Source organism: Triturus cristatus, chromosome 9, assembly GCF_964204655.1.
Source record: "Triturus cristatus chromosome 9, aTriCri1.1, whole genome shotgun sequence".
NCBI lineage: Eukaryota > Metazoa > Chordata > Amphibia > Caudata > Salamandridae > Triturus > Triturus cristatus.
In genome coordinates this window covers 878,379,947-878,406,730 of record NC_140592.1, presented here as the reverse complement: position 1 = coordinate 878,406,730, position 26,784 = coordinate 878,379,947, and the positions used below count along the sequence as shown (strand labels likewise).

Genomic DNA, 26,784 nt, shown 5'->3' with positions numbered 1-26,784 from the left:
ATATTCTTTTTAGCCTTTCACCTCAAGGTATCCCTCATGTCATTTTCTCCGTGTGGCTCTCTCTATAGGTAAACTTGCCAAGCTCTGGATATGTCTAAGGGAGCGCCGACCGCAACTTAATAGCACACAATTGTGGCTATCAAACCATGCGTGCTATAATAACTGCTGCCTATCTCTAATACATACAAAGAATTTGGATTCACATTTGCCTTTTTATCATCCTTATCGATTTGGATCATCCGCTCGCTCAAAAGATGAGGTGTGCCCATTCATGATTCGTGTACATACAATGTACAATAAGGCTGTTTCAGGACATATTTATCTATATTTGTATCCATGGTTCTTATTTACGGTCTTTTTTCCTTTCCGTTTTGACTTTCAGCTCCACGCATTGATGCGACTGCCACCTTTGCCAAACCATACATATGTTCAAGGTTACTACCGCATCCATTTACACCTATTGGTCTATATAGAATTTCTAATGGTAGGTACCCTTACCATTCCGGGTGTATTGACACAGTGACTGGATTTCTCTCACTGGGGTTCTTTGGTACACACTGTCATGGGTTGGGCTATTTCATGAACAGGCTCTATCATGGACACGTTTGGAGTTTTAGTTATTGGGTTCTATGTGTGATTCAAACCATTCATGTAATGTTGGTGTCTATCTATTCAGTATAGACTACCCATGGACTGTTTTTACCTGACATCAATATACGTCTTTTTACTTGTTTTGTGTCAATCGTGGATGTAATTGTCTGCACTCTCAATGGCATTAGTGGTTTTCTTTTCCTGGTATATCATGACTTTAATGTAGTGCTTGTGATTTTGTGTATTTGTTCATGATGTATAGGGGTTTGAGTTTAACAAATGTCTCGTTATATAAGGTATGTGGGGTATAGTCTTTTCTTAAGTGTTCAACATATGTTCTTTGTCTGAATTTCCTATTTGTATATATGTGATATTTTTTCGTTATTGTTCTCAATTTTCCATATATACGTATTGATTAATGTTGAGCGTTCTGTACAGTTTATGTTTTATAAATGTAGTTTTTATATGTTTTTAAGTCTACAGCCCTGAAGAAGTCCTGTACCTAAGGACGAAACGCGCTGACTGTTTGTCTTTAAATAATGAATTAATAAAGAAGAGAAAAACTAGTTCTTTATACAACTGCTTTGTTGCTTCGGTGAACATTTACTATTCACATGAATTTGAACTTTTTGAAAAGTGGTGCAGCTCTGATATAGTTTTTTCACTCTTTGCACTCAATATGTCCCAGAAAGTTTCCTTTAACCAGAATGTAAAATCGGATGGAAAATTTTTGCGACAGATTCCTCACCTTTGAATATCCCCAGACATTAGACTGGATCCATAAGATTTCTGAGCAGTACACCTGCACGCCGGTAGATGGTGACGTTCAGCTCTCTGCCGAAAGTGATGTGCACGGTCCCTATATAGGCGACATCTCTGGCATGCTGGAATCGGTTCTCTCCTTTCTGTGCCAGATAGTGCTCATTTAGATTGAGCTAACCCTTGGTCCTATATTTATCCGGCCTTTTTTGACTTTTTGTCAAAACAAATTCTGAAATTGTGTCTCCAGGTGTAAGGTTGTCACCTAAAAAACAGCAGGCTTTAAACCATGTGGGGCTGTAGCAGGCAAATGGTGACCAACCCCCACTTGACTCCAAGGCGTGTTAGGACTGCCGCACCATGCACCCGAAGGCACTGAGGTAGCGATCCCTCAAGCTCCTCACCACCCGACGTCAGTCAACTCTGCGACACTCAAAGTCCTGTTCACGTGGGAGGTCCGGGTACCATTTGCGGAGCCCCTCCCGACCTTACTTGTAGCACTCGAAGTCATCTGGGAAGTTGTTTAAGTCCCACAAGAGGTTGAAGTCCAAACAGTCATATGATTAGACAAGGGAGCATTTGCACCCCAGGCCCTGCGAGTCGGTGGTGTCTGAACCTGGATCCTCTTTATGCTTTCCTGATTTTCCTGGAGCCAGAGAGACCCCCGTCCAGCGAAAAGAATTTTATTGTAATTTTTTATTGTCATTGGCCTGGCACCTCTGGACCGCCTATGGGCCCCATGGGCACGGGAGGGTCCCCCATGGGAACGCCGGTCAGATCATCTTTGGCACCAGTCAAGTCTCAAAGATCCCTCAATGGATCTAGAGCTGAGCCACCGGCAAAATGGAAATCTTCCTCTGCCTGCTCCAGTGCCAACGCCCCTAGGCAGTGCCATCCCCTTCATCATACCCAACTCTGAGAAGGAGCCGGTTGTGAGATGTTCAACACCGACAGAAGACCTCCTCCCTGGAGCGAAGCCAGTGCCTTATTTAATGGATAGGCCTGGAGAGGGAGACGTGTCATGGTGGTGTCCCGATGCCAGGTTAGGCATGTGCGAGGGACACACAAGTTAGCCAGCTATCCTCTGCGTTACTGCTGTTTGACTGGCAAACGAATGTGTATGCTGAACTACATGCCCCAGAAACCTTTGGGGCAATTATAGCGTGCATGCTGTATCACCTGGAAGAGGAGAGGGAGGTTATAAGCTCCTCCTGCACGCTACCACGGTGCTTGCCAATCAGAGTTCTGGATTTGTTTTGCCAGTGAGGACGTAGCTGCGCCCTGTGCTGCTGACCGGTATTACCGATGCTCTTGTCTGCACCCGACCTGAGTGCTTTCCTCCTGCTCGCTTACTGGGGTGCACCTCCCGTGGCGGCAACCTCGCCCCGTACATTCTTTGGAGTTGTGGTGCAGCTTGCAGCATCCTGGAATCATCGGCAGTACGTGGGGGTTCCGTGCTCAGTGTTCGCTGGCAGCTTGTTACGAGCTGCATTTCTGCCTGCGCTACAGTTCCTCTCTTCCTGTTGAGGAAGACTAGAGCGGTGTGGGGAATCCTGTATTTCGTGGACATATGTTACGACAGCTGTGAAGGAACAAGGAGTTGTCCTTACATGCACATTCCAGTAGGTGGAAACATTTCTGTATTTTTCTTTTGGATAAACTGCTGAACGTTTTTGCTCGTCACACTCCTTGGAGCACTTTCCGCCTGATTTTCTTTAGTGTGCTCTCCTGGAGGAGAGTAGTGACTATTTAGTGTGTGGGAGAACTATTCTACAGTGTGCAGGTGCACACATTCCTATTTTTACTTTTCTGTACAAATACTCAGCGGTATGCCTGTGGTCAGTCAGCAGTGCGCAGCAAGGCCGTCCCGCACCACACTGAAACTTCTCTCCCACACCTTGGCGATACGCTTCTTCCAGAGGGGAGTGGCTGGCTGTTGCAGTAGACAGCGCTATTTTGTTTTTTCCCTTTCCCTGTTTTTTCCCAGAGTGCTTACATCCTGAGTAGTGGTATTTGTTTCACACTCGGCGTGGTAGCACCTAGAGGAATCAGGGACCAAGCATCTTTCCATCATCTCCGCTGGACAACCAAGCAGGTTAGTGTACATACAGTGGTACAACCTGACAGACGTTTAGGAGGGGTCTATAGGAGATCCAGTTGAGGAGGACAACTGTACGAGGAACAGGGTGAGGCCAGTGGGCTGGACACCTCACCTGACACTGGCCTGGTTTCCCCTCCTACTGTGGCTACGGAGGAGGGAGGCTCTTTTGGTATGGTGGTGCGCAGGGCGGCTGAGCTCCTGGACCTTAACCTACCCTCAGTGACAGTCAAAACTAACGTTTTGACTGCAGTGTTTCAGCCGAGAGTTCCCCCTCAGAACCCTTAATCCCCTTTAATAAAGCCCTTATGGACGTCCTACTTGGGGGCCTGGTCCAAGTCCTGCGCAGGGGCTCCTGTGACTAGGATGATTGCCTGCTGCCATTGTCCCGCTCCTGGGGATCCCAGTTTCTTTAACCAGCACCTCCCCCCAGAGAGCTTGGTGGGCCAAGACTCCTCATCCTGCATTCACTAAAGTGCGTTCCCTACCACTCCACCAGTTTGGAAATCCAAGAGGATGGACACCTTAAGTAAGAGAATGTTCTCTTCCACCAGCCTGGCACTGCTGTTGGTGAACACTGCATGCCTATTGGGCCTTTATTCCCATACACTATACAATTCAGTTGCGAAAGTGCTGCCTATAGTCCCGTAGGAGGCCTGGGCCACACTCTCTCAAGCAGCTATCAACCGTAGAGAAGCAGAAAAGTTCTCCATCAGATGTGGGCTTGGCACAACCGACTCCCTATGTAGAGTGATTTCAGCAGCGGCGACCTTGCGGCTCCAATCCTGGCAGAGAACATCTGGTTTTTCAGGGGTTGTCCTGGCATCCCTCATGGACATGCCCTTTGATGGCTCTCGCCTATTTGAAGACAAGGCTTATTCAACAATTCAAGAACAGTAGAGCTACAGCCAGGTCCTTGGACTTGTCTATGTCCACTGGTCAAACCCAGTCCACCTTCTGCCCCTTTTGTGTCTTCGGAAGGAGCATCCAACGTTGCCCATACCCTCCTAGCCACCACAGCCAACAGGCTTCCCGGCCTTTTGGTGGCGAAGCGTGCGGGTCCCATAGACTATGTGGGGCAGGCAGCCGGGTCAGTCCACCCCCCTCCGGCAGCCGTTGCCTCCATGCCTCTGTGGTCCGCTCTCTGACCAACACGGGCACCCAGTGGGAGGCAAGATACACCGTCACCTCCCCCACTGGTGATCATAAACATCATATGATTAGGTCCTACAGATAGTTCATAGGGCTACTCCCTCCCCTTTGGGACAAATCCTCCACCCATCCCACCCACTTACAATTGTCTGATGGAGGACCATCTCTTCTTACTCAGTCAAGAAGTCCATTCTCTGTTGCTCAAAGAGAGGTTGCCGACTTTAGAAGTAGGTTATGGTTGCTAATATCACTGCTAGTTGGTGCCAAACAAGGATGGAGGACTTCATCCTATCCTAGATCTGGTCCTTCTCAATCTCTCCTTGAAGATCCGGGAGACATAGTGTTGGCCTTGGAGGACACTTATTCCCACATACTACATTCCACATACCAGTCCTGCTGGCCCATAGACACTATCTGTGGTTCACAGTGGGCCACAAGCACTTTCAGTTTGCTGTGGGTCCCTATGTCCTTAACCCCACACCTCGGGTGTTCACCAAGGTGAGGCCAGTGGTCGCAGCTCCTCTGTGGAGGTCAGGGATCACAGTCTTCTTCTACCACAACAACTGGTTATTGAAGGTGGGTTTGCCCCAGGCAGTCATCTCCCACCTTTAGACTACAGCAAATCTGCACTCACTGGGGTTCACTTTCAACATGCCCAAGTCACACCTGACTCCCTCTCAGACACTCAATTTCATCTGGGCTGTTTCCGGCATATTCTCCCGAGCGGGGAGTCCAAGATATTTAAGGCATGATACCAATGTTTCAGCCTCTATCTTGGATTTCGGTGAGACTGACTCAGGCTGTTGGGTCTCCTGGCCTCCTGCTGGTGGCACATGCCCGCTGACATATGCGGGCTCAGCAGTGGGAACTGAAGGACCAGTAGGCGCAGCATCAGGGGAATCCCTCCAACATAGTCCAGATCTTGGAGGGAGCTTGAAAGGACCTGTAGTGGTGCCTGGCAAACCGCGATTTGACAGTGGCAGGCTTCTTTCCTAGCCAGAGTTGACGATAGTGACAGATGCATCACTTGTGCTGGGGTGGTCATGTGGGAGAGGTGGAGATAAGAGGACTCTGGTCCCGGCGGGGTCCAAGTTTCACATAAACCTGTTGGAGTATCAGGCGAACCGCTTGGCGTTAAAAGCCTTTCCTTCTTTGATCAGTGGAAGGCTGGTGCAGGTGTTCATGGGCAACACCACCGCCATGCAGTACTTCAACAAACAGGGTGGAGTGAGGAGGTTAACCCTGTGTCAAGAGGCTCTGCACCTCAAGACATGGCTGGAAAGTCAGGCATTTCCATGGTGGTTCAACACCTGTCAGGCTCTCTGAACACCAAGGCAGACAAGCTCAGCAGAAGATGCCTTGTGGATCACAAACAGCATCTCTACCCGGAGGTGGTCTTTCAGCAGTGGGGAGAGCCTTGGTTACATCTGTTCACTACTGTCGAGAACACGCAATGTCAGCAGTTCTGCGTGCTGGAGTTTCCAAGGCGGCTTTCGCTAGTAGACGTTTTTGTCTTGAGTAAGCTCTGGCCTCCTGTACGCCTTTCCTCCAATACAATTCCTGCCCAGGGTTCTCAAGAAAATCAGGAAGGATTAGGCCCAAATCATTCTTGTGGCTCTGGATTGGGCTCGGGGAGTCTGGTATCCCCAGCTGTTTATCATGACCATCGGTCTTCCAGTCAGGCTGCCTCTTTGCGAGGATCTTCCATTGCAGCAACAGGGCAGGGTTTTGCAGCCAAACCTGCACACCCTCCACCTCCATGCATGGAGATTGAGCAGCGACAGTTGCCAGCTTTTGTATTCCTCCTGAAGTCTGTGATGTTATTCTAGCAGCCAGGTGTCTCGCCACCAAGACGATATATGCCTGCTGTTGGGAAACGGTTTTATCATGGTATGCTTCTTGCAATGTCGGCCTTCCCATCTACACTTCTCTCATGAGTTCTTTTGTTTGCACATTTTGGCCCAGCAGGGCTCTGCTTTGGGCTCAGTTAAGGGTTACGTGTCTGCCAATCTTTGCGTTTTTGCAGTAACCGGACCACCTTTTCTTTTTAAGTAACCTGTTGTGGCTAGGTTTGTTAAAAGCCTGCAACATGTTTCCACCTAAGCCCTTATCATGCCTCAGTAGAACCTCAGCCTGGTCCTTACTTTTCTCATGTGTGCATCATTCGAGCGTCTACACAATTGTTCTCTTAGGCTGATGACCATCAAACAGCCTTTTAGTGGCCATAACATTGGGCAATAGGATCAGTGAACTACAAGTGCTGTTGGCGCACACTCAATAGATTCAATCACAAAGGAGCTAGAGAGGGGAAACGTGCCAGAACGCCCTCCAATCAACAATAGTTTCAACACAAAAAGTACTGGCACCCCGTAGCACAAATTTATTTTTGTTCTGGAATAGGTGGAGGGAGTGTGCTTTATCACAAACCACCAACACTCATTTATATTGTATTATATGGAGACAGCCCATCCAGAATGCTACAAAATTAAAAATTGAGTAAGTCAGAAAAGTCAGAATGAAAGAAATGTGAAGTCAGTCCACAGAAAGATACACTCTACACAAACCCTCGATGATAAAGAGGTGAAAAAATGTGTAGAGAGAGAGAGAGTACCTCACGTGCGCACCACCAGAGGAGCTACTGGTTGGTTCTCACCAGCTTGCCCACGTTTATTTCATCATTGGTAACTCTCTCTCAAGAAAAAAGTGTGCAGTGTCCAGTGAAAAAAACACATAACACAAGACGGTGTAGTGTAAAAACAGAGAGACACACAAACTGTGCAGACAAAGACAGTAAAAAATGGTGAGGGTTTATAGACTCTCAAATAATTGTTTTATTCTGGTTAGGAGTCTATCCCACTTCTTAAAAACACAGCATGTTGCATACCTTAGTAATGACGGCCAACATGTTTCATTGCCAATTGATTTGTGGCAAATTCATCAGGGCAAGAAGGGGTCAAGGATCACCTTCTCTGGACACACACCTTTAAAACGGACTGACGAACACAAGAAGACAAACATACAGCTTAATCAGTTCAGCGGGAGATGTATTCACTGTGCATCCCAGAAATAGTTAGGATTATGAGCTTAAATCCATTACCTAGTTGGGGCTATGGGCCCACATACCAGCCACCAACCAGTCGCAGGGGCGTTCTAGCCTCTTTACTATCGCCTTCCTGCTCTGCAAAGCACGACCGTAGTTGGTGCCTGCACCTGTAGAAAAAGTATATCGATCATATATACCTAATCTAACAAGGCACAATCCCTGCGCATTTATTGCTCCTAGATCTCTCATAGATGCTTCACCTAACGGGTTGAGAGTTCTGCTCAACCATGTACACTTGCGGCGATTCACCCATTTATTTCCTATGCCTCAAGGCAGCACAACTCGTTTCTAGATATTCCTACACAACTGAGCTGGCTTCGAAAACGACACCCCTCCTATTCGTGCCATGCTTAAGAATAACCTCGGTTTTTACATACCACGACATCCACGCAACATCCGAGGGTACAGACAGCCTTCTTTCAGTGGCTCGTGTACCCCCAGCTTACCCTGTAACTTTACACCCAGGCGGTACCTCAACACTGGAACAAATTACAGCGCGACTGTGCCTGTTTTTCAAAACGGCTCTAGCCCCGTCTCGCGAGACTCCACGGTTTCCCGGCTAGTATCAGTATGCTCATAGGAAATGCGGCGGCCATCTTAAAGTTGTCTTGGGTCCTATTTTCAGATAGTGCAGACCTTGTTGGAAAAGTAATTCCCAGCCACACAACGGTCATTGAGTGCGTGCCATATGACTTTCCAGCAAGCCCGCATCCAGCGGGTTAACAACCCATATGCAAAGGACATATTCCTTCTATACACAAACAGCGACCCTCGAGTGGAAAAACGGATCTCTACTAAAGGGTGAAAAACGGGGCAGCCATCTTAACAGTATGATGGGTATAGGAAGAAGTAACCAGTTCGAGTTTCTTAAAATCAAGTATACTTCAGACTGCAAGATAGAGCTCACTTACGGGTTAGAGGGAATGAATGTGTGCGCCATGAACATATTACAAAAGGCGACCTCAACAATAAAAAGAGACTCGACCCGCAAGCCCCCAAATGACCACATTGGAGAGAAAATAGACCCCAAGTTGATCAATTCGGATCATACAACTAGACTTTTCATGTGTGAGACTACACTTATTATGCCACAGATAGACCATCAAGGATTGGTGCGGGTAGTGGGGTCATAATTCCATGGTGTTATACTCAGCTTATAAATGACCACCTATCTGCTCACTTTGTTCCACTCAATTTGGTCATTAAGACCAGTGGTATCCCCCTTCTCTGAGTAGATCCAGCGAGCCTCCTTCACAGCCAATCTTTTGTCTATTTCGCCAATGTCGCCAAAAACTTTCTCCAGAATGACCCACTTTAAAGATCTAAAGTGATGTTGCTGGTCTCGATAGTGTTGTACCAATCGTGTAGTGAGCTTGCCGGCCCTTATTGTGCTCAGATGTTCCTGTATGCGTACCTTGACCTTTCTAGATGTAAGACCAATATAGTGTAGGCCGCATGGACATGTCAGTCTGTATATTACATGGCATGTATTGCAATTGGTAAACTGACGGAGAAACCAGGTTCTCCCACTACCTAGTGTAATTTCAGTTGTTTTCTCCGTCAGTCCACACACTGAGCAACTACCACAGGGATGATGTCCTGGGGGAAGGCTTACATTCTTCTGACCATGGACAGGTCTTGTGTGCACCAGTCTGTCTTTCAGGTTTTGCGTCCTTTTAAACGCGAATCTGGGCTGGGGCATCTGAAAGTCACTAGTTGATAACAATGACCAGTGTCGCTTGATTATTTGTCTGATCTTGTTAGACAAAGGGTCAAACGTCAGAACTACTGGTAAGCTCTCCCTTGCTTCCTTTTTGTTCCTCTCAAGCAATGCCTCCCTGGGTGTATTGTGAGCCCTTTTGCGAGCTCTAGTGATGATTCTCTTAGGGTAAGCACGTTGTTCCAATTTCATGCTCAAAACCTCTGATTGATGTAAGTAGTCAGTTGTGGAGGAACAATTTCTGCGATATCTCAGAAACTGGCCAACCGGGAGGTTATCCCTTAGAGCTCTAGGGTGGTACGACTGGTAGTGCAATAAGGAGTTTTTGTCAGTAGGCTTATGATGAACGCTGGTGCTAAGTCTATCATTAACCACAGTGATGTCAAGGTCAAGATACGTTGCCGTTTCTCTACTGAACTACCAGGTGAAATTTAAACAGGTGTCAAGCGAGTTTAGCCATTCCAGAAATTCACAAAGGTGTTGTTGAGTGCCCGTCCAAATACATAGAACATCGTCTATATATCTCTTCCAGAGGCAGATGTGCCCCTGGAAGGGATTGGAAGAATGGTCCAGGTAATGTTCCTCGAATTGGCCGACATAAATACATGCCAGGCTCGGCGCGAATGTAGCGCCCATAGATGTCCCCGAGATCTGTAAATACAGGGCATCTTTGTGACAGAAATAGTTTCGAGTAAGGGCCAACTCCACACATTGCATAACAAAAGACTGAGGAGTGTCGTAGAACCACTCCTGAGCCCCCAGGGCGCGAGCTGCTGCCACCAGCGTCGCGTCCTGGGGGATGCTAGTGTACAAGGACTCGATGTCGATGGTCACAAGTAACTGCTGAGAAGGATCAAAGTCCATTTCGTTAATGATGTTTAGGATATCAGTCGTATCCTGAACATATGACCGTTGGGTGATTACAGACTCCCTGAGGAAGAAATCAGCAAACTGGGAAAGGGGCTCAAGTACCGAGGAAATGCCCGATACAATCGGGCGACCTGGGGGTGGACGCTGGGCCTTATGAATCTTCGGCAGAATATAGAATGCCGGTGTCCTAGGGTTGACGTTGACGAGGAACTCCGCCTCTTTGGCAGTAATCCATTTCTTCTCCGTGCCTGTGCCACAATGATGGTAATCTGTTGTAGCAATTCAGCCGTGGGGTCACGTGCAAGAGGACAGTAGTTCCTCCTGTCGCTCAACAACCTCAGTACTTCCGCCTCATAGTCGCTGGTATTCATAAGAACCACAGCGCCCCCTTTATCAGCAGATTTGATGGCAAGTGCAGCGTTATCTTGCAAAGATTTTACTGCAGCCCAATCCAATTTGCTCATGTTGTTAAAGGTGTTAACCTGTTGAGATTCCTCAAGTAATTTAATCTCATTCAAAACCTTATTCTCAAAAACTGCCACCTCAGGGCCCACTGAGGATAATGGTGGGCAAAACTGGGAGGGACGGTGTAAATCCGTTGAGAAAACTGAGGCAGGAGTCTGTTCTTTGTTTGCAAAGAATTTTTTGATCTTAATTCTTCTCACCACTTCATGGAGTTCGGTCCGGCATTTAAAAGAGTCATGTTTAGGGGTCGGAACATACCCAAGACCACGGTTCAGTACTTTTAAGTGGCCTGCTGTTAGTTCATGCCCTGAAAGGTTCACAACAATGTTATTTACATCTACATCGGGGCTCGACCTCGACTGCGAGTTTGGCGCGGGGAGAACATCTGCCAGTTCTGGGACTGGTTCTGTCTGGCTCTGCCCCGTCCCCTGTGACCTCCCCCCTCTGTTGCCTTGTTGTGCCTGGCCCAAAAAAGAACGGATCAGGGAGCCAAGTTCTTGATTAGCCTGTGGTTCCAGATTGAATCTGACCTTCCCCTGGGCTGTGGGTAGAGCTGCCTCATCATCCTCACTGGAGGTATTATCGAAAGTCCAGTTACCAGGTGTTCTCCTAGGCTGTTGACGCCCCCCTCTCTGGTATCTAGATGGAGGAATACTCTCACTGCTTGCCTGGTAATGTTTATCATCCACGTAAGGGAAAGCCCACTCATGTGTGTACCTCTCCAAATTTCTTTTGAGTCCCTTAATTTTTTGATTGACCATGTAGTTTTTATATTCGGTCAAATCCTCTTGTATTCTCTGTAGATGATCTTTTGTATCAGTGAGGGTTGTATCATTTTTTATTACTTCCTCTAGATCAATAATCTCCTTCAATAAGGCATCACTTAGCCTTTTGGCCGTCTGAATGATTAGGATAAGCCAATCCCGGGTACATTTATTTGCGATGAAACTCCAATCGACCCGGAATTGCTTATCTTCTAGAAAAATCCTTGGTTCGATCCTGACCAACAAACTAGCAGGGGCAGCCCCTGCCCGATAATATTCGGTCATTAGGGCCCCATGGAGTGCCACCCTCACCTGCCGTTTCTTTAAGCCACTTAACTTCTCCCATTCCTCTCTAGCAGAAAGTGTACTAGATAGGGATGAATCAGGAAAAAGTGAAGGGCCAGACAAAATGGCCGCAATCTGGTCATCCGTAAATGCAAGACAATTACGATCCATACTTCACACAATCAACTCCCCTCAGTCCAGTGGTCCAAAAAAAGGAGTGGGGTGATAAAAAAGGAAGGAAGAAGGGTGAGAAATCTTCACAGTTGCAAGCACCAGCACAGTCAATAGAGACAAAAAGAAGAGGAGAGACTCCACCGCCTGGACCCCAAAACAGCATCTTTGTTCTACCTTGACCGCACAAGCCCGTTCCGGATGGACGATCAGCTCTTCGTGGGTAATGTGGGAACAAAGAAAGGAAAAGCTGTACAGTAAAGAACAATCTCACAATGCATTGTCCTGTGCATTAAGATCTGCTACGCATTGACCAAAAAACAGCTTCCTGAGGGCTTGCGGGATCACTTTACTAGAGCCAAGGCTGTGACCACTGCATTAGCATGTGGCGTTCCCCTCCTGGAAATCTGTAAGGCAGCAGCATGGGCATCCCGGCACACGTTCACAAAACATTGCAGCCTGGACAGTCTAGTCCTTTGTGACAGGCACTTCCCGGTAGGTAATGAATCTGCAGTTAGAAGTCTCTATCATATGATCCTCCCCGCTCTGCAAACCATCTTTGGAATAAGGGGCACCCCCTTTCAGGGCCTTAGTCTTTTCCACACCAGGGTCAGTTCTCATCGTGGCTCCATAATCCTGGCATGGAAAGTTGCAAAAGTAACTTGCGTCAGCTTGCCTAGGTCGCCCCTATATAGGTGCCACGCATTTCACTTCCGGCGCTGACGTGGAGCTGAACTATGCTACCCACCAGCGTAGGGGTACTGATCGAAGACTTCCAGATCTAGACTGACACCTGGGGATATTCAAAGGTAAGGAATCTACAGCTAGATATTCTCTATCAGATAAGGCGTTGCTGAAGGTAAGTAGCTTATTCATCTCTGATAATGAGAACAGCCATTAAATTAATGAATATGATGATCTCATGCATTCCACTAATCTAATGTGATAAACTCCATATGAGACCAATCTAAGAATGGTTGCAAAGCCAGTGGTCACAATCAATAGGGGACTGGGATGTATAGAGATTGTTCCAGAGAAGGTACAGAAAGAGATACAACGGTTGAAGGTAGAAAACATTAAAATAGGCCGAAGTTCCAAACAACAGTCCCCTTCTGTGACCATAAAAAAAGGTGTATCCCACATGGGATGAGGTGCACCCTTTGGGAAACTCCACATCATAGGTTATTGGCACCCACAAGAGGCACAGAAGCACATGAATGTGCTGGAGCCAAAGACAGCCTTCCTAGCACTCAAAGCCTTTCACAAGTGGAATGGTGTCCCAGATACAAAGAAACAACACAACCAAAATGTTCTACCTAAACAGGGAGAAATATGATCATATATCCTGAACAAGCTAGCACAGCAACTATGGAAAGTAGCAGTGCAACAGAGAAACATATCTCTAATAGCCATACACCTGCCAGGCACACCAAAAAAACAGAAGCAGATAGATTAAGCAGACAAGGAAACATTTTACACAACCGGGACTAGACCAGTCTGTTGTGCAAAGAATATTCCACGGGTAGGTAACTCCACAAATTGACCTGTTTGCGACCCATTCACATGCAAAATGCCAACACTTCACCTTCAGATACCACACCATCCATCTCCAAAGATGGCCCGCTGAGACCGGTCAGGCAGGGCAGAATAATATAAGTTACCTGCCTTTCTGAACATGCTGGTAATACAAAGGGGTCTGGTGTGTCACTCGGAGACTTCTTTTTTTTATGTTTGAAAAGCTTTATTGAAAAATTAGTTAACAAGTAAAGCCATCAGCATAAACAGGAATTAAGCTCAAACATAGTATAAATCAATAACAATGCTAATATCAATGTTAAAGAGACAAAAAGCATTTTATGGGGATTTTAAAGATAAGAGGAAGGAAAGAGAGAGAGATAGGAAGGGAGAAGGGAGGAGGGGGAAAGATGGTAAGATTACAAAGGTAAGATTACATAATATGAACTCTAAAGACCATTACGGCTTACAATCAAATGAAATAAATGAACAATATAAAAATGATCATTATAAAAAGCGATATAACATGAGGAACCTATAAAAGACAACAAGGAGAGAGTCGGAGTCCTTCAAGGCGGTTTAACATTTTCTGAGTTAATATGCATAGGTTTCTTCAAAGCCAATTGATCCAGGTAGGTAGTGAGGGGTAACCAGAAAAGATCAACATTACGTATTGGTTTGCAGGAGGAGGCAAAGGCAACATCAAGTCTGTGAAAATTACATAAAGTGTTCCACCAGCCTTGTATGGAGACGTTTGCGAGAGATTTCCAATTAGATGAGATGTGTTGGAATGCAAGAGCAAGCATGAGATCGAAAAGGCCATGTGAATGTGCAGGTAGTTCTAAAGAAACAGAACGACTACCCAGAAATAGAAAAGTGATTTAGAAAGGAGCAGAGAAAGTAAAAATGTGAGAAAGGTATTACCAAACTTTTCCCCAGAAAGCAGAAACAGGACAGAAAAAGAGCAGATGGAGAAGATCAGCATTGGAAGCGCCACAAGTCCAGCATTTAGAGTCAGAAGCGGATAAGAAACGAGACAAGGAAAGAGGAGAAAGATAAAGTCTATGATAAAGATAAAATAAAGATTGGGTAAGAGAGGCAGAGCGAGAAATTTTTAAGGATCTGGACCAAAGTATATACCAGAGAGCAACAGACCAAGTACAACCAAAATCCGCTTCCCAGGAAATCTCCGTCTTAGTTTTGGTGCGATCAGGATTAGGAGAGGCGAAAAATGTATAGATAAGAGATGCTTTAGGGAGGGTGATGAGAATACTAATTAGAGGAGATGGAGGTACTGATGAGAACGAAGAAGGAAGAGAATAATAACGGTCAAGAATTATTGCCATAAGGGTGGTAAATTTCTGTAAACAAAGTGAAATAAGAGTTGAAATTGGGGAAAGGAGCAAGGTAATGATCCATCAAAGAGTTGATTAACCCACATGACGCCTCTCACTCTCCAAGATTTCCAAAAGATGGGCCTGTTATTTAAAAGGATAAATGAATTATACCAAATGGGTGTATTTAAAAAGGAATCACGTGTAATAGTAGTAGGATGGACCAAGGGTCTTAAAAGAGAAGAGGTATGTTTGAATAAGGGAAATGAGGAATAGGGAGTCTTGGCAGAGAAGCGTACCACTTCATCAAAGGAGAAGGGCAACAGTAATGTTTGTTCAATGAGAAGCCAAAGAGGGGTAAAAGGAGAAGGGTTTGATGAGAGCCATCTCGAGGCTTGACGTAAAGAAAGGACTTATGATAGAGACGGAAATCCGGGAAGTTAACTCCACCATTAGGTTTGGGTTTACGAAGAATTGTAAGGGAGATTCTAGATTTTTTATTTTTCCAGAGAAACTTCGTAAGGAGAGAATCGATACGCTTAAAGTAGAGTACAGGAATATGAACAGGTAACATGGAAAAGATATAAATTAGAATAGGGGATATCATCATCTTAATTGAGTCTATTCGACCCCACCAGGAAAGAAAAAGAGGATTCCAGGAGGAGAACAATTGTTCAATTCTGGATAAAACTGCGGACATATTTAATTTAATTGAAGCAGAAATAGAGTTAGAAAACCAAATACCCAGATATTTAATCTTTGAACTATTCCAGGCAAAGCCAGTAGAGGAGAAAAGATGGGGGAGACAGGTTGTGGTGAGAGGAAGGGTTTCAGTTTTGTCTGCATTGATCTTGTATCCTGAGACCATAGAGAAGGAATCACATTCAGATAGTAAGGGGGGAACAGAGGTTTCTGGGTCGGAAATAAACAAAAGAATATCATCTGCATATGCAGAAAGTTTCAATTGATTGTTACCATAAGGTAAACCAGAAATAGAGGTATTGCAACGAATGGAAGACAAAAATGGTTCAAGAGCCAAGACAAAAAGAAGTGGGGATAAAGGGCAGCCCTGAAGAACGCCCCGCCGAAGAGTAAAGGGCGAAGAGAGTTGACCGTTTACAAGCACCGATGCTTTGGGAGCAGAATATAACAGAGAAATAAGGGATATAAATTTGGGACCAAAACCATGCCAATGTAATGAAGCAAACAAAAAAGACCAGTCAACCCTGTCAAAAGCCTTTTCCGCATCAACAGATATAGCGGCTAAAGGAGTTGAAAGAGATGAAACTTTGTTTAGAACATTAAGAAACAGGCGAGAGTTATCAGATGTAAGCCTACCTTTAACAAAGCCACATTGCTCCTTGCCAATGAGATGGGGCATAAGGGATCTAAGCACAGCGCAAGTAATTTAGCAAATAATTTATAGTCCACGTTAACTAAAGAGATCGGATGATAATTTTTACATAATTGGGGGTCACGACCATCTTTTGGGATAAGACAAATGGTAGCATCCTGAAAAGCGCCATCCGCCTTACCAGATGAATAAAATGGCTGAAAAAGAAGCATAAGTTTAGGTAATAAGAGATCAGAAAAGTGTAAATAAAATTCAACGGGGAAACCATCAGGACCGGGCATTTTACCTTTAGTAAGGGAATTCAAAGCAATGGAAAGTTCGTGTAATGAGAGGTCAAGTTCAAGGTCCGGAAAATTGAGATGAGAGTTAGGAGGTTTAGGAAGCTTCTTAAAGTAATTCTGAATAAGAGAAGGGGTAGGAGGAGATTCTGGGGTATAGAGATGTTGGTAAAATAATTGGAATTGATCAAGAATTTCCTTATCTTTATGTAGGAGAATATTATCAGAAGAATAAATAGATTCTATAAGAGTACGTTCTTTATGAGATTTAAGATAATTAGCTAAGAGTTTTCCTGATTTATTGCGGCCTCCATAATAACGAGCACTGCTACGAAGAGGAATTGAAGATGCATTGTCGGTAGTAAATTTGTTAAATTCTAATTTTGCTCGTAAAAGATCTGGGGACATATAAAACCTATGCTCCAAAGATTTTATATGCGCTAGGGAAGCTTTCCGCTTTTGAAGATATTGCTTCTTTTTTTTAGACACGAAATCAATAATGAAGCCTCTTGCGGTAGCCTTAAAAGAATCCCAAAGGATATGAGGAGGGGTACTAGTGTCGGAGTTAAGTAGAAAGAACTCCTTAGCAAAGGAACGAAAAGAGGAAGAGAAGGTGGGATCGCTAAGAAGAGTGCTATTGAAGCGCCAGCGAGAGGGCTTGTGGTGTGGAGGAAGTAAGTCAAGAACCATTACGATAGGGGCATGGTCCGAAATAACTATGGGTTCGATAGAAGAAGACAGTAAGTTTTGAGATAGAGGTTGAGAAATAAAAATATAGTCGAGACGAGAAAAAGATGAGTGGGGAGGAGAGAAAAAAGAGTAATCCAAAGTATCAGGGTGCGAGAGTCGCCAAGAGTCAATAAAGCATGATTGCAAGATAGTGTCAAGAAATTGTTTGTGAGATTTGTGAGGTATGAAACGAACCGCAGATTTACGATCAAGGAATGGATCAACAATCTGGTTACAGTCTCCTCCTAGAATAAATAATTCATCTCTATGTTGAATACATTTTTTCGTGATAAATGGCCATAAAGAACTATCCGGTTGCATAGGACCATAGACGTTAAAAACAGTTATAGGAATAGAGTTGATTAACAATTTAGCTAGTATCCATCGACCTTCAGTATCCTCCTCTTGTGTCAAAACAGTACATTTTAGTTTTTTGTGACATAAAATGGCAACTCCATTCTTTTTATTGTTGGAAGGTGAAAATAAAACTGAACCTACCCAACCCCTCTTTAATTTAAGGGATTCAATTTCGGTAAGGTGGGTTTCCTGTAAAAGAACTATATCAGGGTTATAGGAAGCTAAATGGGAAAGAACTCTCTGCCGTTTAATAGGATTAATAAAACCTTTTACATTCCAAGACACAACTTTGATTTTACAAATAACATAAAATCAGTAGAGACAAAAAACACAAAAATGTATATATGTACTATAAAGCCAAAAAATGAGAGAAAGAGAAGGAGGATAGAGAAAATGGGAGAAAAAGAGAAACCAAAGAAAGAGGAGTTTGACCAGTGAGTGAAGAGGAGGGAAAAGGAAAAGAGGGGGAGGAAAAGAGGGCAGAAATACAAGAAAAGACAGCAAATATCCAAAAAGGATGACTGAAAATAACATACCTGATGGGGACATAAAAAAGGGTAATGGGGCAATGGCGACACTCGACAAGACGAGCCTCCCGAGAGTTGGGAAGTTGGGAGTCCAACCGCACCAGGACGAAGACGCAGAAAGAGAACCTTATGGATAGAAGGTGAATAAGTCGACCGATCTGTATAAATCAATACAAAAAAAAGTTAACAACAGGGAAATATATAAGGACATATAAACCAAATCAACCAACAAACAACTTAAAAAGATACACACGTCACCGACTGTCTCGGCGTGGATGGACAACATGGATTGGTGTATGTTTCGGGAAAAGGTGGTGTATGTTGCGAGAGGTAAGCCTGGGAAATGGGTGAAAGTGTGGGGCCCCTGGAACGCCTACCGTGGGGGAATCTGTACCCCGCCGCTGATGCCTGATCCGTCACCGGCCCCGTCTCCTTAGCCTGCTTGTCCTCCTGGTTCTGGGCTTGAGTTCACTTTGTCTCTGTCCCGACCTATCCCCCCCCTTGATATTCCTGTGGACCGGTAGGGTCCCCCCCAAGGGAGCACATGCTATTGTTTCCGATTGTGGATTGCCTTGTGGATTTGTTTTCTTCGTTATTTATATAAAAATGAAACCGTTGTGTGGGCCCGGATGATGTGGCTGCCAACGTTTCTTTCAACTCCTGTGATCTCCCTTCTGCCGCAGCGTGTGCTCTACTGTTTGTATTATATGCTCTTTCTGTCTGCTAGCGGCCGGCCTGAAGGTTGTAGGCCCATCTTTGTATATCTTTTGGATTCTGTAATAAACGGTTTAAAAAAAAAATTTAAAATAAATAAATAAAAAAGATACACACGGTCTGGAAAAGACTAAGATGTCAGGAAGAACAAACATAAAGAAGAAGTGTACAATGAAAGGACTATAAGAAATCTCAAAAGACAGGAACCACAATATAACAGATATATGACGGATAAAGATAGATGCAAAATACTCCCAAAAAGAAGACCTGTAAGGAAGAAAGAAAAAAATTAATAAATTAAGGAATCAACCACAAGGAGAAGTGGAAGTATCCATGCCACTGTTAGTTTGAGTATGAATAAAGTTCTTAAGTTCTGCTGGGTCTAAAAAAGCCCATGTTTGATTCTGGTGAGTAACTTTGAAAATACATGGGTGAAATAAACCATATCTAGCACCAATAGAACGTAAAGGAGCACGGAGGTTTAGGAATTCTTTTCTTCTAGAGGCGGTAGCATTGGAGACATCTTGAGACAGAAACACTCTCTTACCCAACCAGGAAACTTGACGTTTAGATCTAGCCGCAGATAGAACTGAAAGAAGATCCGTGATCCTCAAGAAGAGAATGATGACACCACGTGGCTTAGCTGAGGCAGATGAGTGGGGACCAAGCCGGGGTGCGCTCTTTGAATGTTGAGAGAAGTAGTGGATGGCATGTCTAGGAGTTTCGGGAGGAAAGAGGAAAAGAACGTCACAGGGTCGTCACCTTCCAGAGACTCCAGTAAACCATAAATGTGTAGGTTGTTCCTCCTATTCCTGTTTTCTAAGTCCTCAGTGTGCTGCTGAAGAGCAAGGACCGATTGTTCCAAAGAAGAGATGCGTTGAGAATTAACTTGCAGGTCTGAAACTTGTTGTTCTACAGACGACACTTTTTTATCCATTGATGACCATTTCTCCTCAAGGCACTGCATTTTGCTATTGGTGTCCTCTACAAATGGGCGTAGAGCGCGAATCTCCTCTAAAAGTAGTTCCATGGAGATGGGAGATGGAGTCTTGTCTGGAGATGGCGGGTCGTGCTTCAGGCGTTTAGTTGAAGCAGTAGGCGGAGAAGGTTTGCCTGAGGGGGGCTGTGTAGAGGGAGAGCGACCAGGAGCAGCCCCCGCCATTTGGCTTGTATTAGGAGAAGCAGAGGGATGAGAAGATGGTGACGCAGGAACACTCTTTGATGGTGTAAAGACGAACTTCGGGTGACGCAGCTTGCCCATAGAGAATAAAGTCCTCAGCTAATAGGGTAAGTGAAGGGCTGTTATGATGAACGAGGATAAGGATACCAAAAATAAGCCTTCCAAGAACGGTGAAAATTGACCGTGTAGAGTAGGTAAATATGTGGTAGAAGCCGAAAAAATGCTATGTAACAGGCAGTCAAGGCATCTATTGTTGTAAAAAAGCATTCAGCACCATGAAAAAATAAGCGTACAGCAACAGTGACACAGAGGGCCCTGAAAACATCAGGAACGGAAGAGCAGAAGCACAGTTAGTAATCCTGTTAACATTCCAGCATAGAGAAATGTGCCATATAGAGAATTGCAGGAAGTCCAGTAACTGAGGTGGCCTGTTATTATGAGGAAACAAATGGAGTCATTATAATAGTCGGAAAGCGAAGCGATTATTTATTCAATTGCGTGGCAACTCATCATAAAAGCATGGCAGGAAGCCCAAGGAAACAGGAGAGGAGTCTGCGTATGAAGGAATTTTTATGAGGCAGTAAATCCCCGACATTGAGCTGACTCGCGAGAAAACAAAATGGCGGCCGTTATGTGGAGAAAACACAGAGTACTGGAAAGTCCTTAAATGCAGCGCGTTGCAAGTAAGCTCATCAGAGGCAGTCAACGCTCCGACTCATGATGCGAGCGTTTGTGGACGACGAACTTCATAATAAGCGCTGCAAATGCTCCGTCGCGCGTCCCGGTGTGGCGGAGAAAACTCTCTTGGTGGCCATCTTGCGAGGCGCCTCAGCCACGCCCCTCCCACTCGGAGACTTCTAACTTGAGCTTTAACTGTCTGGTTGCTGAGGACTTGGGATTTGGTCACCTGAGTTCTCATTACAGATACATGGAGGTATTGAGAGAGGCTAATATGCATACACCATGAAAATGTTATTCGTGCTTTCTGCAGGAAAAAATCTGATACGCAACTTGAATGGGGACATCACCATTATTAAGTACCTAAAACACCTGCTAGACGCAGACCTGTCATATAACCATCAAAGTTCACCTATCAGAAATAGTGAAATATACCAGAGGCACTACAGGAAGGAGCGCTTCACCTCATCAGTCATCCAAAGATTGCTAGGAAGGGTAAAGGGGATTGCACATCAAGTTCAGCACACACCCACCTGTGTGGAACCTGAACCTTGTGCTAACACAACTAATAAAGGACTCATTTGAGTTCTCAGGCAAAACTGGACTTGAACTGCTGACAATGAAGACATCATTCCTCACTATCATAACATAACCTATGCAGAGTTAAGGAATCACAAGCACTCACTATAAAGAAACCTACCTTACAAATGCACAAGGGTAGCGTGGTGAGGACAAGGAACCCAGAATTCTTTCAGGAATTTATATCTCACCGTCCATGTCAATCAATCCATAGAATTGCCACCCTTTTTCCAACAATCAAAGCCACAAGCGGAAAAAACACTGAACACTCTAGATGTGAGAAGAGCAGTGATTCATTTCCTATAAGAAACCAAACTGTATGAAATGGACCCATTTGTTCTGTAGCACTATCAAACAGAAGGGTGCTCTTCACATAATTGATAGTGCAGACCATACAAACGTGCTACAGTCTAGCACAGCGTATCCCAAACTGTGAGCCAATTTTCGGTGAATAATGAAAGTGCAATAAATAAAGATACCTTTACATTACTATTTATTTTGTCACATCTGCTGTGCTTCAAAGACAGACAAATATCCGGCTATGTTTTGTGACAAATTGCTGCTTATTTTAATGGGGATTGTTGGTATTTATTTTTCTTTATCTGACTGCAGAGTGAGAGGAATGTTTAAAGTGAGCTATGTGACGATCTTAATGGGTTACAAGGAGTGTTAAAGGAAAAGCTGTATGATGTAATTTCTTTGTAACACACAACAACATTTAAATACCTGTAAATTAACTGTACGCATATTTCAGAATATATCAGTAATTAGGAAAGCAAAAATGAAGCACATTTGATTGTGAACCTGAAGTGTGATGGAATCAAATATTTTAATGGGATCAAAACAAATAAAGATACTTTTACTTGGTGATGTGGAAATGATTAATATTTACTGAAACCTGATTTCCAGACATTGTCATTTATGTGCTGTATATTTTTATCAGTAAAACTGTATGTCTGTGCAAATTTAGTGATCATTTCAATGGAAAACTTGCTGTCTGTAAATGACAGTGCGCCACTGCTCGATGCTTTAGTGATCTATTTGCAACAGTATTTTCCAAAATGCACCACCAGCTACATACAACTCGCCTGCTGAATACATTTGCTACACTGTGTGAAGCTAGGATTTTTCACAATCCCCATGACTTCAGTGATGTAACGTTAATGTCAAGAACACCACTCTGAAAATTGTTCTAGCATCATTGTTACAAAAGTGCTGAACTATGTCCCTAAGTCCAGTTTTAACACAAAACCGTGCACATATTCCCAAGTATGACTCTGGGTAAACCATCTAGAATTTTTTGCTGTTTTTCTTTTACTACTTGAAGGGAGAATGTACTCACTGTATGTCGTCTTACGCAATTATCTTGTGTATGACTTTCACACATAAATTGAGAGATGTTGGTTTGGACTAATGGCCAGAGCTGCCGACTTTGGATCTGGGGAAACAGATCCGAGTTCTTGCATTGGCACTGGGCAAATTACTTATTCTCCTCTGCTTAAAGTAAAATGAATCTGACCTTATGTAATGTAATCTGATGCTCACATGAAGTGCTCCAATGGCAGTGTTTGCACTATGTAAAACTGCAATATGCGAGTCCAAAATATACCAGTGAGCCCTATTGTAACCCAAAAATGACTATCAGGTTTTACCCAATACTCTGCTTTAGAAGGGGTTTTTGAAATTTTCTAAAATCACTGGTATCAACGCCAAGATTTTTCAGAAGACTTGTGATGTTAGTGAACAGAAGCCATAGTGAGTACACCACTCTAAAAAGTGTTCTAGCTCCAGTGTAGTTAACCATCTGCCACTTTTATGGGCATATTCGTATCTTGGCCGCATTCCAATAAAGACATATTGAAGGGCGTGGTCAAGACTGTTTACAACTATTGCTGTTAGAGAGGAACACAAACTTGGTATTTTGGTAATATACAGCATTTTGAAAGCATGTCTACTAGTACATTAAAAAACGTGCTTTGCATCATGGCAGTTAAAGCTAGGAGTGTCGCAAACGTTTGTTCTAAAAGTGAGTCATGATTCTAGGAAGTTTTGAAAGCACTGATCTAGCAGGGAAAGTGCTGGATGGCAATGAGTACACTCTATGAGTAAAACGAAAGCTGCACTACCATTCATACTTGATGGCAACCACATGGTCATCGATCCACACATTCACTAAACCTTACTGTGTGGACATCCAAGACAACAGAGAGGCGGAGGTGGGCTAGAAACTATTAATATACCTGTTTGCAAACACACTCTTTAACCCAATCTTTCAAGTACAGGTAATACTGTTATGTAATCTATGAAAGCATGTGAATCCAAAAAGATTCACACTGCAAAAGAAAAAGGTTACTAACCCACAAAATTGGTTTTGCAGCTTGAAAACATTTCTGTATTTACATGTGACTCTCCCACCTCCCCAAGGAAGGTGAAGTGAATCTCTGCAAAAAGGAAGAACAGAAAGCTAAAAGAATTATTAAATGAAGGACAGTATGTAACTATTAATAGTAAGCCCTAGAACAGTACAGGTCACCGGAAAAAATAATCTGAAGATGGCAAACACACAGGGGCATTGTAGGTGCACATCTGATGCCATCGGGTGAGGGGGTGCCTACACCCACCTAGTAGGCGATGCTTAAAGAGGAGGGGGGGAGTACAATAGAGATATTCCTGAACTAACCACTAGATGGTGGAATAATGCAAGAACCTATCTTCCTTGTCCTATGGGGAGCTTTTTAGTCTTAGAATTTCAAGCCCGAGTGACGGCAGTCCTCTCAGCAGCAAGCAAGAGTTTTCTTCTTATGGGTATGCCAGCTATCTCATGAATGGTTCAGTCATTAAGCCAGTTAAATTAAAGGATGAAATCAGTCTGTGGCAACACCCACTGAATTAATCAAACTAAAATGCTAACACTTTCTCCACCCTAGAATTTTGGAACAATGGCAGGGTCTTGTTTTTGGGATAAGCTTTTTGGCAAAAACTAGAGTCCTTTTCCCCACAGAGAAGAAGTATAGCTTCCTTGTCCTGTCTTCCCTCTTCCTAACACTCTCCCAGAGTCATCATTGTTACTTCCAGCAAGGATCCAAGGAAATCTGTGCCTCCTCAGACCCATCTATCTTTCTTTTGCAGCCGTGGGTGGTCCGCTGTGGTGAAAAAGGTCTTCCATTTCAAACAGTATATTGAGGCTCTCCTTACTCACCTGGGGTGTTGGAACACATTTCTCTCCTTTCCCGAGCTTCTTTTGTGTGGGTTTAACATTGAATCCAGTCTGATGGCTACGTCCAGAGTAAATATCGTCAATTATTAGTGACCCATAGAATGCTGTAGGTGGAATGTGAATAGCTCTTACACTCTCCTGCTATCTTTCTAATTGGTAATATTAGTATCTTGTAGGGTGAATAAACATTGTGGGTGTTAAAAATCCAATAGTTCCATTGATTGTCATGCTGGTTTATCAGTATGATGCTAAATCTCAAGTGTGTAGTTATTCCTCTCAGAAATTAGCCATCTTGGGCTTTTCATACATGTCATGCTTTGATAGTAGGACTGCTACAGAACACACTGGCTTTTAAGTATTTACTATGTTTTTAGATGCGAATCAGTACAACATTCACATCACTTCTGCATTATTGACCTGTACTTGGTAATTGTGTGCAAATATTTTGTGATTAGACAGTTGGCGTTCAAATAGGTTTACAGCAATTTGAAAGCAAAAACCTTTTTCCTTTTTAGGGCGAGTTACATGTAGCTGGAACATGATCAGCAGTCCCAGTACTCCATATGCCAAATACCAGATGTCTAGGGCAAAAGAGTACAACGTTTCTGACAAAATAAACAGAAAGTAGATGCCCTAAATATAATTTTGCCACAGAGAACTAGGTGCCTAGAGGCGCCCTTCCAGGTAGTGGTGAAGATAACATTTATATGGGATGATCTCCCATTCAGAATCTTTTCCATGCCTTTTGTGTCATAACTGTTTTGTCAGTCTGCATAAATTTAACACATCAGCACTTATGATCTCTGTACTCTCCTTCTGACTAAGTTCAATTTGATTCTCAGGGTTGCCGCCATGTAACAGCATTCTTGTTATTCCACAGGTCTCTGGCACCTTCACTCAACATGCTCTTGGGTTGGAAGATGATTTGGGGTTGAGCCTTCATTCTTCCCTATGACGTCTTAACCTGCAAGCTTGGTTTCTGATCAAGTAGTTATGCACACTACAGAAAATTGGATGACACATTTGATATTGTGTGCTGCCAAAACGGATTAGAAGTTGAAAATACTTGAGCAAGTGGCATTGCTTTTTTCACAGGTCTATTGAGGGTGGATATTTAATCTTTTATGACTTGTCTGGCAGACACAGGGATCTTAATGCCTATCAGCACTGTCTTTTGGCCATAGCAGCCCATGCTGATAGACTAGGGGTCTATCTGAAGATTGAGGAAAAAAGCAAACTTGATATTGTATTCTTGATCCCATCAAGGATTACCTCCTCGGTGGTCCCTTATTCCTTGCTTCCCCAATGCTCAAACATTGTAAACAACCACTTTACATGTAACCGGGCAATGTGGAAGCTGCCTTTTCTGTTTGCTATTACTTCAGCCAGAAAGGTAGGAGTACTTTTCAGGCATTTTCATTTAAGGAACGTTTCACTATATTCCACGGGGACATTTGTTCCTAGAAAGGCCTTATCTTTTTTTACCGTGGGAAATGATGAAATTCCACCTGACCTTTCCAACCTTTGGCATCTTGCTTCTTTAGCAAAGGGCATATTATAACATCTAGATTTGTCTAGAGCTTTTCTTTGAGCATGATATCAAAGAATTGTTCAGTCATTTACTTTGAACATACTACGGCTTAAGCCGCAACATCTAGTTTTCCCTAGCAGTTTATTCCGTCGCCAAATCATAAATATTTGAACAGTCATTTCTCATTTCACTGGATCAAAGACTGCTTTTGTGGCTTTTCAGAAGCACGCACCCATTGCAGATGGCATGCATGCTTTTGTATGGCAGCAATCTAGGCCACCCTAATTAATTTTTGTAAATCTTCCTCTCTTTGAATGGACCTTTTCCAGATGGACTTTTTTGCTAGGAAGTTACAAACAAAGCCTTCGGAGAGAAAAGGTACAATGTCAGTAAGGAAAGATTGCCTCTATCAGGGCCGGCTTTAGCGCTGGTGGCGCCCAGTGCGACAATCATTTTTGGCGCCCCCACACCCCATAAAAACCTCCTGAGATTCTCTCACTACTACTGGGCAAAAGTACCCCTCATTTCTCCTATCATAAGTTATTGCTAAACACAGTGCCCCCCCTGAGGTCAGCGCCCCCTCCACAGGTCAGCGCCCAGTGCGGCTACACCAGTCGCACTGCCCTAAACCCGGCCCTGGCCGCTATTCCTACAACACCCACTCAGTGATTGCAGCTGATCATATAATTTGTCATGGTCCAGCATTTCCTCTCAAAAAATAACATGAACAACTGGGCTAAGATGCTTGGTGGTACCCAGTTAAGTCATGGGTTCAAGGATGAGATGGTTGTGCAATACCCACATTCAACTTTA

The 26,784-nt window shown here is 44.0% G+C and overlaps 1 long non-coding RNA gene across 1 annotated transcript in view; it reads left to right on the top strand.

Moving 5' to 3' along the window:
- LOC146799002 (uncharacterized) overlaps positions 1-26,138 on the top strand; it is a 30,205-nt gene extending 4,067 nt beyond the window's left edge. The window contains exons 2-4 of the long non-coding RNA XR_014968826.1: positions 69-259; positions 383-484; positions 25,321-26,138. This is a non-coding gene — a long non-coding RNA (uncharacterized LOC146799002). The remainder of the gene's footprint in view (positions 1-68; positions 260-382; positions 485-25,320) is intronic.
- Positions 26,139-26,784: the final 646 nt, after the last annotated feature.